The sequence below is a fragment of the Schistocerca cancellata genome, chromosome 3 (assembly GCF_023864275.1).
Source record: "Schistocerca cancellata isolate TAMUIC-IGC-003103 chromosome 3, iqSchCanc2.1, whole genome shotgun sequence".
NCBI lineage: Eukaryota > Metazoa > Arthropoda > Insecta > Orthoptera > Acrididae > Schistocerca > Schistocerca cancellata.
The window spans coordinates 626,503,858-626,519,107 of NC_064628.1; positions in this window are offsets into that span (position 1 = coordinate 626,503,858).

Below are 15,250 nucleotides of genomic sequence, written 5' to 3' on the forward strand. Positions count from 1 at the left end.
ATGCCTGAAGTTAGTCAAGCAAGTAGATTCCAGATAATTTAAACTGTTGTTAACAATCCTAGAGGAAGTCTTCTGATCTGTAAACTGGAAAAATGAGACAAATGCATATTAGTGTAATATATCTGAAACACCTTCAGTTACCGGACTGCATTGTGCTGCTTGCCTCCAGTGCAGACGACGGTTCAATCCCGTCTCCAGCCATCCTGATTTAGGTTTTCCGTGATTTCCCTAAATCGTTTCAGACAAATGCCGGGATGGTTCCTTTGAAAGGGCACGGCCGATTTCCTTCCCAATCCTTCCGTAACCCGAGCTTGCGCTCCGTCTCTAATGACCTCGTTGTCGACGGGACGTTAAACCCTAACCACCACCCCACCACCCACCTCCAGTGCAGATTAGGGATGGCAAATACTTATACCAGTATTTTAGCTCTGAATAACTAGCATCTTTTGTCATTTTTTTCGTCTTGGTGATAACAGCATAATTTTTGCTGATAATAGGGTGCCATAGCAACAGTGCTAATGTTTTTGGTGTTCAAATAAGACTTTCATTACAAATAAATAATGTTTAACCGTAAAAATCAGTTTCTTTGAAGTATTGAGTTATTACAGAAAATGGGGAAAGCAATCAATGCTATTTTAGTTGCAACAGCGACAGACACTAAACAAACATTACATAAGAATTGCTACAGAACTGCCATGTTGTGTGACCTATTAGATGATACATGTGTACATGCAGTATCAAGACGTTTCCTCCACCTCACTGTCATCTGAGACATCAGTTGTATTGCGCAGTGGTACCATCCCTAGTTTGGAACTAGTTTACAGAATGCTGTAGCAATGAAGTACAGTGTTCCATTTGGTTTAAAAGAGTACAAATGGGAGGAGGTATAACAAACTTATGACATCATGTAAGGAGACTTCCTCATTGTTCCTTGGAAAAGAAGGTAAATTTGATTCATGTATGAATAATCTTATTGACATGCTATAAACTTGGGATAATAACAGAACCCTTAATTGTGTACATCCTTCAGGGTGAAAAAATGATGCCATCTGAAGTTATGATGCAGGAAAGTCATCAACTTGTGAACTTTCACTCTTGCCATTGCTGCAGCTTTCGCCATCTTTGCTGGAGGAAATGAGACAGATTTCTGCCACAGCCTCAACCACATATCAGTCAAGACCTCCTCTTTCATTGTATCACTTGTTAGGACTTCTTCCTGTTCCATTCAAGTATGAAGTGCAGGAAGAAGGACTGTTTGAATATCTCTGTGCATTCTGTAATTATTTGAATCTTGTCCTCACAACCCTTGTGTAAGCGATATATGCTCCTCCCACCTTTCAGCTTTCCCTTCTTTGCTGAGTACTGGTTTTCCGTGTGAGCTCAAGCTATTCATACAGCTGCTTTTCTTTTCTCCATTGGCTTCTTTAATTTTCCTTTGGACAGTATCTGTTCTTCCTGTAGTGAAATACGCTTCTAAATCCTTACATTTGTCCTGTGGCCATTCCTGCTTAGCCATTTTGCACTTCCTTTCGATCTCATTTTTAGACATTTATTCCATTTCACCTGCTTAATTTGCTGCATTTTCATATTTTCTCCTTTCATCAATTTGTAGACAGGTGGTGGATTTTGGGTGCACGGGTATTCCATGTGGCACCAGACAAACAACCAGAAATTCCCAAATATCTTTATTATGCTTCCCTGTCATGATTGATGGCAAGTAAACTGCTTCCCAGGGCCATTGCTGGCCCAGTGTTGTGGCAGCTCCAGCTCCTGTGGTTTCAGGGTGGACTGCCTGTCGCAGAGTTGAACTGCGTTCCACCAACAACATTACAAATGAAGCCTCCTGTTATCATGGCCCCATACTGGCAGAACTGCAATACTAACGCAAGTGACTTTAGTACAAAATGGCTAGGTATTTATATGCTTTTGGGATGCTCTTGCTTGGGCTTTGCCGTGCGTGTGACACATATGCTGAACACACTCTTCGCTGCCAGTGTGGAAGGCTTTCACTTAGGTTCTGCTGTTTCAACTGTTTCCACACCTTGCAAGGCTGGCTTGCCTCACAACATTGTGATGGCTGAGCTATATTGTGTAAGGCATAACATCCACGTTTACCTGCAGCTGGCACTGTTGCAATGTGCTTCCTACACTGCGAATTTCTGACTAGATATGGTGGGTGGACTACACTGCCCTCCTCTTCAACAAGACACAATCCCTCGACTCACTTCAAAGTAGATTATCCTTATGCAAAAACCAAGAGTGACCAATTATCTGATCGCTGGTCCAGTTGGCTCTGGTACACTTCCCCACCCCCCTCTCCCCCTCCCCCTCCAAGATTACTTTTATTATTATGTTCTCTTATGCACTACTTATTCTAAACTCTGTCAGTTACTTTTTAGTTTAACTTACTGTTACGGTTCCCTTTGCTGCATCCTAGGCTCTGGGAGTCCACTCCACTGGAATTTGAACAGTTACCTGCCCTGGAGGTGTGGTATACACCACTCCTAACAAACACTGAACAACGCGCTCCAGTACGCGGCCGCCAAATACATCGCTGGCCGCACTTCTCTGGGCGGCCCGTTGCTTCCATCGCTGGCCATTTTCACATGCACGCTCCCTTACGTGGCCGAGAAATACATCGCTGGCCGCACTTCTCCGGGCGGCTCGCGGCTACCATCCTGGCCACCTTCGCGCGCACGCATTTGTCAGCACACAGCAATTGGCTATGCCAGGAAACATTGAGATTGGTTTTCCCTGGAAAACAGCGACCCCAGCCGACGACTCCATTAACTAGCAAGCCTTATATAAACCCGACCACCGCCGCAAACGACAGTTCTCATCGGGAAGTGCAGTACGCCGTGTTCCAGCTGCTTGTGGATGACTCGCCGCACCACTTGAGGTTACCTGACTGCTCGGCGGAAAACCTTGCGACTTCACTTGGAGAGACTGAACTTCACTGGACTTGGGAATAATTATGGAACGTGCACCCCACCCTGCACATTCGGACATTGGTATAACCCAACTTTAATTCAGCATTACTTCTGAGTGTGAGCCTGGGTAGACGCTTGGCTAACATAATTGTTAAAAAGTGATTTGTGATTTAATAAACCAGACAGAAGAGGTTATTGTGTTATTACTGATTATAACAGGAGGTGAGCGTATTTTCGCGGCAGTGTACCTTTCCTCACCTTGCTGCTGCTGTCCGGTAAGGCATGTAGTTCAACAGCCTCCTTGATTGTGGTTCGGATATTTTGTTTCTTTTGGACTACTTTGATCGTACTGGTTCCTTCTGCTTCTGGATGTTCTAAACACCGGATTCTGAAGACACAGTGCTGTCCGCCTGTTCCACCTTGCCTGGGTTATTTCATCGTTGTATTGGTTACCAGACGTTAGGTATATTTTGCAAGAGTGTTGATCTGCATTTAAACTGTCACTAGTTTGAATTGCCATCTGGTTAAGTGAATACAACTCGTGGTTGCCTGTCTCATCATTTACGAAGTTGTGCGACTTTCCCAGTTCGATCCTTGGAGCACTGTCTGAGGCCCACTTCTCCCTTGATTTGGTCACATTGTGATGATTGTCTTAAAATAAAAAATTTAAAAAAATTTGAGTTATTACTGTTTGGACCTTCAGCTGATGAAGACTTGCATTTCTTGTTAATAAGGCCTTCAGCCGTGAGTGTAACTTGTCTTAAGAAATTTAATTAGGCAAAATATCTTAACAATGAAATGTTGATGATTGTTCTTTAAATATCTCTCGAAGAAGTTTAATTGCTTCTCAAAAATTTGCTATCTAGGCCTTCAGCCATCTAACTGTTTTTTGAGTTATTACTATTGCGGCCTTCAGCCGACAAATAATTTGAATTTCTTGTCAATAAGGCCTTCATCCGTGAACACAATTGGTCTTAAGAATTTTTAATTAGATATTATCTTTTAATAGTGAAATTTTGTTGATTGTCCTTTTTTAAAATATTTTAGTATCTCTACATCTACATCTACATACATACTCCGCAATCCGCCACACGCTGCGTGGCGGAGGGTACCTCGTACCACAACTAACATCTTCTCTCCCTGTTCCACTCCCAAACAGAACGAGGGAAAAATGACTGCCTATATGCCTCTGTACGAGCCCTAATCTCTCTTATCTTATCTTTGTGGTCTTTCCGCGAAATATAAGTTGGCGGCAGTAAAATAGTACTGCAATCAGCCTCAAATGCTGGTTCTCTAAATTTCCTCAGTAGCGATTGACGAAAGGAACGCATCCTTTCCTCCAGAGACTCTCACTCGAGTTCCTGAAGCATTTCCGTAACACTCACATGATGATCAAACTTACCAGTAACAAATCTAGCAGCCCGCCTCTGTGTTGCTTCTATGTCCTCCCTCAATCCGACCTGATAGGGGTCCCAAACGCTCGAGCAGTACTCAAGAATAGATCGTATTAGTGTTTTATAAGCCGTCTCCTTTACAGATGAACCACATCTTCCCAAAATTCTACCAATGAACCGAAGACGACTATCCACCTTCCCCACAACTGCCATTACATGCTTGTCCCACTTCATATCGCTCTGCAATGTTACACCCAAATATTTAATCGACATGACTGTGTCAAGCGCCACACTAATAATGGAGTATTCAACCATTACGGGATTCTTTTTCCTATTCATCTGCATTAATTTACATTTATCTATATTTAGAGTTAGCTGCCATTCTTTACACCAATCACAAATCCTGTCCAAGTCATCTTGTATCCTCCTACAGTCACTCAACGACGACACCTTCCCGTACACCACAGCATCATCAGCAAACAGCCGCACATTGCTATCCACCCTATCGTAAAGATCATTTATGTAGATAGAAAACAACAGCGGACCTACCACACTTCCCAGGGGCACTCCAGATGATACCCTCACCTCCGATGAACTCTCACCATCGAGGACAATGTACTGGGTTCTATTACTTTAGAAGTTTTTGAGCCACTCACATATTTGGGAACCAATCCCATATACTCATACCTTAGTTAGGAGTCTGCAGTGGGGCATCGAGTCAAACGCTTTCCAGAAGTCAAGGAAAATGGCATCCATGTGATACCCTTTGTCCATGGTTCGCAAGATATCATGTGAAAAAAGAGCGAGTTGCGTTTCGCAGGTGCGATGCTTTCGAAAGCCGTGCTGATGCATGGACAGCAACTTCTCTATCTCAAGGAAATTCATTATATTCTAACTGAGAATATGTTCGAGAATCCTGCAACAAACCGATCTCTTGGAGAAGTTTAACTGTTTCTTAAGAATTTGCTATCCAGGCCTTCAGCTGTCAAATTGTTTTTTGAGTTCAGCCGACAAATAATTTAAATATCTTGTCAATAAGACCTTCAGCTGTGAATACAATTGGTCTTAAGAATTTTGTGATTAGATATTGTCGCTTAATAGTGAAATTTTGATGATTGTCTTTTTTAAAATATTGTAGTATCTCTTGGAGAAGTTTAACTGGTTCTTAAGAATTTGCTATCCAGGCCTTCAGCCGTCAAATTGTTTTTTGAGTTATTACTATTGAGGCCTTCAGCCGTGAGTGCAACTTGCATAAGAATTTTTTTATTTAGCCATTGTGTCTTAACAGTCAAATTTGATAATTGTTCCTTATTGCCAGCTTTATTTGCAATTGTTTCCAAATAAAGTGTAAATGATTTTTTTTTTTTTTTTTTTTTTTTTAACTGAGCAACCAACGGTAACTGATTACGGCCTCATCCACACCAAATCCTGCCTTTCCCTAAGTACCATGTCTCAGACTGGGTCCAAACTTCATCTTGTGTTCTGCTTGTTGTACATCTAAACAAGCACTAAGCTTAGAAGAGTAAGTGCCGCTGTGGTATCTGGTTAATTATGGTCAATGTTGTTTCTATCTGGTACTGGTTCTTCTTGTATTGATCCACGATCTGCATCAATGTCTCCACGGAGACCTGTCCTTCCTATTTGTTAACGAGTTTGTCAATGGAATCAACTCAGGCCCTCAAGTCCGGTTCAACATAGTCATATTTGTGACTGGTAACATCTCCATAGGTTCCTCTGACCAATACGGTTGAGGCTGTAAAATGCCTAGTCAGGTTATTCCTGAAATTGTGGCAGGAAGACAGAAAGAAAGTTGGCCCCACTGTTTCACACAATGTCCCATTTATGAATCCACTTCTGTCTAGCTCTAACCTTTTCACTGTCATGAGCTTTGCCTGTTTTAAATAACTGGTTACTATCATCACTTTATTGAAGGTAGAGTACAACCAATGTTTCTCAACGTGTTAGAAGTACAACTCAGGCCTAGTCAGTTCTTTTTTGCCCCAGCAGAAACTCCACTGCGCAGGAAGTCTGACGTACTCTCACTACCCTTTTCGGACAAATGATGACCTCACCTCTATAACACTTCTGCAACTCCACTTCTCCCATTTCTGCTCTTGCCCTATGCAGCCAATAACAACTGCTGCACTGTTACCTGGACAGAGTTCTTCAACATCTTCCACTTAACAGGATATTTGTGGACTATGTAATAATGGTGTCGTGAAAAGGAAATGAAAATTTGCACCTTTGCTCCATCAGTACTTGCTTCTATCGCGGCTAGGTTAAAAAAGAAGAGAAGTTTTTATGGCTAGGGTCCAAGACCAACTTTAATTCTGATGGTAGTTCATTTTGCACTTTCCGTAGCCTTTCCAGGTACTGACCTGGTGAAACAAGTTCCCAATCATTTTCGCACAGCTTGCTGTATAGCTTCATGCGGTTCAGATACCACTCTGCGTGCTTTCCACACACTGTTCTCCGTAGACTAAACGTGTCATTACCACTACTTGCATGTCCAATACTACTGCTTCAGCTTGTAATCTCTTAATATTCTGGTTAACTGATTCTTTCACAGTTTTTGCGTAGCTTATTATTTCCCCAGTCAACTGGCCTATTAACCGAGTTGTTTAAAACATCTTTCTCCAAACTTACGATTTATGTGGTGTGCTGCTCACTTGCTGCTATGTATCCTTTTATCTGTTGTTTCATTCTTCCCAACATGTCGTTCATCCTCTGGATGTCCCCCTCGTCAACTGTCCCAAATACAGTTTTCAAAAATCTGCCCCCCCCCCCCCCCCCCAAAAAAAATCGATCCAAATTCTCCTCCTACTTGTATAATGTAAGGTATAATCCACAGAACCTGCGTCTTCTCGTCCCTCAACTTTTCATAAGCGCTGTGTATCCTCACACATACCTCTGTAACTCCTTTAAGCACACCCTTCCAGAAACTGTAGAATGCTTTTTGTAGTCATCTCATCTCATTCTGCATGTCGTGTGCGTTAAATACCACCTGTGTCACCCAGTAGTGACTAGTGATCACCACATTACATTTGATGCTGTAAAGCAAAGATGGTATAATTTGAGAGAGTGTGTTGAAAAAAGTAGAAGTTAATACCAATAGCCCAATTGCAAATTTCAGGCGTTAACACTTGAGTAGATAACGTGGAAAGAAACTTTAAAGAGAAACTAGTAACCTCAGACTTAATAAATATAAATAGTCTGAAGGAACAGCTAAAGGAGATAATTGACCGAAAAGTTGCCGCAACAGTAATCTCCGAGAACGTATCTCCTGTCTTATCTTGATACCAAGAAAGGTATGGATGAATTATGGAAAGAATTCAAACTTATTGAGGACAAGGTAGATAAGAGGATGACTTCGCCTAATGTGATATTGACTAGTGAGGTAATGACGGATTTACAATGGGGAACCAACTCAGGGTTATCTAGGCAATTCCCTAAGTTTAAGCCGGATTGGGAAGTCCATCCCACTCATTTTCTGAAAAGATTTAACCAGGCCTTGCCAAAGAATTGTGAAGATTCAAAAAAGATTGAATTTGCTGTTGGGTACCTTTTAGGGGAAGCCGGAGAGTGGGATACTGTAAATATCGAGAACTTTTCTTCCTGGGGAGACTTCCAGAAGAAATTTAAGGAAAAATACTAGTCTGCTAGTGCTAAAGTAAAACTAACATCAGATTTGTGGGACCTGAAGTATTACAATAATATGTGAGGAACAATGAGAAAGTATTTCGACTGGCATTTAACGCAGGTGAAGTACCTAGATAAACCAATGGAAAAATAGGGGTTAGTTCAAATTTTAATCAGATGCTTACCTATCTCTGCAAGGAAAGACATCTTGTGTAGCTGCTGGAAAACAGTAGAATTGTTGTCCTTTATGGATGCAGTTGATGCCTTCAATAAGGACTGCAACGAGAGCGTACACCAAAGTGAAAATCAGAATTACAAAAGGAATAGTAATAATAATTTTTAAAAACGTGAGGACAACTTAGCTAGAGTACACCAGTGCAACAGAAATAATGGCAGTGATAATTATCAGAAGAAGCATCCACCTTCAAATTTAGGTCCAGTAAGTGTAGCTGCTGGAAAACAGTTGAATTGTTGTCCTTTATGGATGCAGTTGATGCCTTAAATAAGGACTGCAACGAGAGCGTACACCAAAGTGAAAATCAGAATTACAAAAGGAATAGTAATAATAATTTTTAAAAACGTGAGGACAACTTAGCTAGAGCACACAAGTGCAACAGAAATAATGGCAGTGATAATTATCAGAAGAAGCATCCACCTTCAAATTTAGGTCCAGTAACTTCGCAGGAATTTGTGTCAACTAATAATAGAGCACAAAGTAGTAACGTAGTACCCCAATTTGGTAACCAATCAGTGATTACTAATATGAGGAAAACACAGTGCGATCTGGATCCAGGACCAGGACCCAGGTCATGGAGATACCCTAGGAGGCCTGGTTCATAATAAGTATGCTAATTTTACACACAAAAAACCTACAAAAGAATGGTTGTTACTGGAAGAACCAAGCATGACTACCAGCAATCCACAACCAATAATAGCAGCACCCATGGAGACTTCTGAAGTTAACATATTTATAGACTCAGAGAGTGAGGTGTCACTCATTTCTAGCATGTTCTTTAACACATTACAGATTAAGCATTACTTATCGCTGTTACCAGTAATTGGAGTTTACATAGTTGGTATAGCCGGAACAAAAAGTAAGGTTATGAAACATGAAACCCAAGTGAACTGCCACATCAGATTTTATGAAACACTTTTAATAGTAGAAAATATTAATAGGGATGTTTTATTTGGCCTAGATTGGTTATTAGAATTTAGCATCATATTGAATTTCGAGGAAAATCTTCCCTGCTTTGGTAAAGATGACAGTAAAAGTTGGAATACTGTTTGTAACCAATAATTACATTGCAAGACAAACAACTGAATGTCAATGTTTACGATTAACTGCTACAGCACGACTGTCACCAGAGATTGATAATGTAAATCAAATATCACATCGAGCTGGCATACAAAACGAAGTAAATGAATCTCTAATATTAACCAGTGAACAAAACCTAGATTTATATAAAATTCTAATGGAATATGAAGTAGTATTTTCCGATCATCTTGGTAATATCAGCAATTATATATGTAAGTTTAAAATCAAAGATGACACTCCATTTTTTTGTAAGCCATATCCAATACCTAAAAGTTTGAAAGAAGCAGTTACGGAGGAAATTGACAAAATGATTGACAGCAATATAATAGAACATAGTTCTAGTGTCATGAATAACCCCTTAGTAGTGGTAAAAAAGGTTACAGGTGGGTGTGCGATTAGTGCTAGACGCGTTTATATCGAATAAGCATATAGAGACAGACCAATTAACATCGATGAATTACTATCCAAATTTGAAAAAGCAAGGATTCTTTAGCATGATGGACCTGACAGCGGGATACTGGCAAATTAGGCTACATCCTGAATCAAAGAAGTGTACAGCATTTCTGTTTGATGGTAAATCATATCATTTCAATGGTTACCGTTCGGACTAATCTCAGTACCCATATTTATACATGCTCTGGTTGGGGCATTAGGAAGAGATTTATGAAGTATTTAATAATATGTGTAGATGATATCCTCATAATCTCTGCTACCTGGGAAGAAAATTGTCTAACCTTGAGTAAGACCCTGAAAAAATTTAAAGAAAAAGGTATTACAGTGAAATCATCCAAATCGCATTTTGCGCGACGAGAGCTTAAGTTTCTAGGGCATATTGTAGGGGTGCAGCGGATCAGACTGGATTCTGAGCGCAAAAAAAGCTATTAAACAATGTCCACCCCCTAGAAACATAAGACAGTTGAAGGGATTTATAGGAATGGCCAGATATTATAGACGGTATATACGAGGTCAAGAACTGAGCGACCCAAGAATTTTACGTTTATTAAGAAAGAGAATAACGTGGGTTTGGGATCAAGAGGCAAACGATGCATTTGCAAAGTAAAAAGAGCACTGGTAGAATCATCCATATTACATCATCTGAATCTGGGTGAGCCATTTAAAATTTTAACCGATGCATCTGATTACGGTATCATAGCAGAACTTTTTCAAGGAGAGTGGGGTCTAGATATTGTAAATCATAGATCCATAGCTTTTGCTAGCCGTAGTCTTAATAAACATGAATTAAACTACACAGCTACTGAAAAAGAACTCTTGGCAATAGTATGGAGTATCCAAAAATTACAGACACTAGTATGGGGTTCAGAAATCCGTGTCTATACAGATCATCAAGCTCTGTCTTTTTTAATGAGTATTTGGTCATTACATAGTAGATTAATGCAATGGATGTTCCTACAGGAATATGACATTAGGATACAGTATGTAAAAGGTTCTGAGAATATTGTACCAGACACTTTGTCTAGGTTACCAGTAGGCATGGAAAACTTAAAATGTACGGAGGGACCTGGTGTAATTTTTGGAATTAATTTTATGACAGTAGAATATCCATACACCAGTGTACAAGAGGTGGCCCAAAGAATAACAGAAAACATCCATCATGATCTCTATTTTACAGAAATGTTCGCTATGTGTATCAGGAATTCCTTACCTCCTAATCAAGCAGTGAAGTGGAAAATTAAAGGGCATGATTTGTTTTGGAGAGAGAGTATAACATCCCAATGTTGGCTCATTTGCATTCCAAAGTTAATGGAAGACGAAATTGTTTGGTATATTCATGCAGGATATGGACACTTCAGAATAAAAAAGTGTATAGCTCATATGAATAAGTTCTATTATTTTAAGAGGCTAGGACATAAAGTAGCATCTTTAATTAGGACCTGTGAAATCTGTCAGAAGGTGAGAGTAACACTCGTGTTAAATATGAAATGTATCCAATTATTCCTAAATCGTTACACGATCTTACAGCAGCAGAGTTTTTTGGACCGGTTCCTAAAGGAAAGGGAGGAGTGTCATACATTTTGGTCATCATAGAGTGCTGGTCAAAATATGCTAAATTATATCCTATCAAAAGAGCAAATACACAGACGGTTATACACTGTTTGCAACAGTACTTTCTGGAGGTGGGAAAACCAAAACGATTTCTCACAGATAATAGACCTCTGCTGCCTTCACTACTTCTAGCTCTGAGGGATGGAGTAGTGAAGGCAGCAGAGGATCAAGTAGGTAAAAAGACGAGGGCTAATAGAAATCCTTGGGTAACAGAAGAAATATTGAATTTAACTGATGAAAGGAGAAAATATAAAAATGCAGTAAATGAAGCAGGCAAAAAGGAATACAAACGACTCAAAAATGAGATCGACAGGAAGTGCAAAATGGCTAAGCAGGGATGGCTAGAGGACAAATGTAAGGATGTAGAGGCTTGTCTCACTAGGGGTAAGATAGATACTGCCTACAGGAAAATTAAAGAGACCTTTGGAGAGAAGAGAACCACTTGTATGAATATCAAGAGCTCAGATGGCAACCCAGTTCTAAGCAAAGAAGGGAAGGCAGAAAGGTGGAAGGAGTATATAGAGGGTTTATACAAGGGTGATGTACTTGAGGACAATATTATGGAAATGGAAGAGGATGTAGATGAAGACGAAATGGGAGATAAGATACTGCGTGAAGAGTTTGACAGAGCACTGAAAGACCTGAGTCGAAACAAGACCCCGGGAGTAGACAACATTCCATTTGAACTACTGATGGCCTCGGGAGAGCCAGTCATGACAAAACTCTACCATCTGGTGAGCACGATGTATGAGACAGGCGAAATACCCTCAGACTTCAAGAAGAATATAATAATTCCAATCCCAAAGGAAGCAGGTGTTGACAGAGGTGAAAATTACCGAACTATCAGTTTAATAAGTCACAGCTGCAAAATACTAACGCGAATTCTTTACAGACGAATGGAAAGACTGGTAGAAGCCGACCTCGGGGAAGATCAGTTTGGATTCCGTAGAAATGTTGGAACACGTGAGGCAATACTGACCTTACGACTTATCTTAGAAGAAAGATTAAGAAAAGGCAAACCTACGTTTCTAGCATTTGTAGACTTAGAGAAAGCTTTTGACAATGTTAACTGGAATACTCTCTTTCAAATTCTGAAGGTGGCAGGGGTAAAATACAGGGAGCGAAAGGCTATTTACAGTTTGTACAGAAACCAGATGGCAATTATAAGAGTCGAGGAGCATGAAAGGGAAGCAGTGGTTGGGAAAGGAGTAAGACAGGGTTGTAGCCTCTCCCCGATGTTATTCAATCTGTATATTGAGCAAGCAGTAAAGGAAACAAAAGAAAAATTCGGAGTAGGTATTAAAATTCATGGAGAAGAAGTAAAAACTTTGAGGTTCGCCGATGACATTGTAATTCTGTCAGAGACAGCAAAGGACTTGGAAGAGCAGTTGAACGGAATGGACAGTGTCTTGAAAGGAGGATATAAGATGAACATCAACAAAAGCAAAACGAGGATAATGGAATGTAGTCAAATTAAGTCGGGTGATGCTGAGGGAATTAGATTAGGAAATGAGACACTTAAAGTAGTAAAGGAGTTTTGCTATTTAGGGAGTAAAATAACCGATGATGGTCGAAGTAGAGAGGATATAAAATGTAGACTGGCAATGGCAAGGAAAGCGTTTCTCAAGAAGAGGAATTTGTTAACATCGAGTATAGATTTAAGTGTCAGGAAGTCGTTTCTGAAAGTATTTGTATGGAGTGTAGCCATGTATGGAAGTGAAACATGGACGATAACTAGTTTGGACAAGAAGAGAATAGAAGCTTTCGAAATGTGGTGCTACAGAAGAATGCTGAAGATAAGGTGGGTAGATCACGTAACTAACGAGGAGGTATTGAATAGGATTGGCGAGAAGAGAAGTTTGTGGCACAACTTGACTAGAAGAAGGGATCGGTTGGTAGGACATGTTTTGAGGCATCAAGGGATCACAAATTTAGCATTGGAGGGCAGTGTGGAGGGTAAAAATCGTAGAGGGAGACCAAGAGATGAATACACTAAGCAGATTCAGAAGGATGTAGGTTGCAGTAGATACTGGGAGATGAAGAAGCTTGCACAGGATAGAGTAGCATGGAGAGCTGCATCAAACCAGTCTCAGGACTGAAGACCACAACAACAACAACAATAGACCACAATTTGCAGTAACGAATTTAAAGAATTTATAGCTTGGGAAGATATTCGTCAAGTATTAATATCCAACTATAACCCGTCCTTGAATCTGTGTGAAAGAGTTATGGAAGAAATTGGGAAATTATGCCGCACCTACTGCCATGAAAAACATACTTTATGCGCAACGAAAATTAAAGACTTTGAACTTATTTTAAATGAATTACCACATTCATCAACTGGATTAACACTTTTGGAAGTAATAGGCAAACCCTTTGTAGGAGAACCTCTCCTTAAATGTTTTACTTGGCCTGAACATCTTACTGTCAACTATGAACTGAATCAGGAAATAGTTTCTAGAAATTTAGTTGAAAAGGTATAATGAGAAAGCTGTAGAACCACAGTACAAGGTCAGTGACCTAGTCCTTGTAAAACAGCATCTTCAGAGCTCTGCCCTGAATGAAAGAGTATGAAGGACCACACCGGGTTCAAATGGTAATCCATCCCAAGACATTATTTTTAGTGGATCCTACAACTGGGTCAGAAAAAGGAAAGTACAATGTAAATGACATAAAGTTCTATATCTCCCAGGGAAGTTAACGTTCTGTGTTAATGGGCGGAGTGATGACCGTCGGATCCCGAGTTGTTTTTGGTGTTTCTTCTGTAATAATTTTCCTGCACCAAATTCCCCCAAACTCTTAAACTATTCTATCATCCCACACTTAGAGGTACTGGTAAAAACCATACCAGGGAGAATTTGTTATTACGTCACCCAAAATTGCTCCTGTTATGTGACTGTGTCGTCCTCTGTTGTTAGAGAGTTGTGCCCGCTAGGAATTTTCACTGTGTCATCCTCGGTTGTTAGAGGGTTGTGCCCACTAGGAATTTTAACTGTATCTTCCTCAGTTATTCCAGGGGTGCCCCTACCTGTCTTCATGACTCGTCCTGGCTCGCCCCAACTTCTCCAGACTTTACTAGGCAGCGACAGGAGGTGGGAATTGGTGCGCATATTATCCCTGGAAGAAGATAGATTAAATCTGCATAGCCAGCCATTCTCTCCTGTGGTTTCGATCGGAATGTCGGCAGAAGCCGGCACTGTCTCCACGTGTAGATAGGTTTTATTTTTGCCTGAATTAGTCCTTGTAAGTAATCTCTTCATCAGTTTTCTGTGCAAATCTGTGGACAGAAGTCTGAGTGAAATCAATGTCATTAAATTTGTATATTCTATTAATATGAATCATAATTACAATGATTCCAAAAATGGTTTTCTTGAAAGCTGCCTGGTCCATGAATCACATTTTTCTTAGTAATCTGAATGGAATATTATATTTGTGGAAAACATAATATTGTGTGACTAATTAAATGACTGTGATAATGGAATATATAATTTTATACTTGGTACAGAATATTTTATACCTTTTGTGAGATTTGACATAGATGGGAGGGTTTGTATTGATGTCGAAAGGGGGTGAGTAGTGTAGGTAAAAGCATGATTTACACTGACAGATAAATCATGACTAACACAAAACACGCATCACACCTTTCAAATGATCCTCGCAAACAAGTGTGCCTGATTTTTCACCATTTGCCATTTTGATAGGGTTGCTAAAATTTTCTTCGGAGACCTCAAGGGTGAAGGAGGGAATGTCCGTTCTGTAGAAGACAGTTTAACACCATACCTCCTCCGGCTTCTCACTCAAGTACCGGCGAGTTAGGGATCCTGGGGAAGGGGGCTGGGAAGGGTTTCCTGTCTTTGGGGCTGTCTTCTTTCTCTTCTTCAATCTTAGCAACCACATCTACCTTTTTT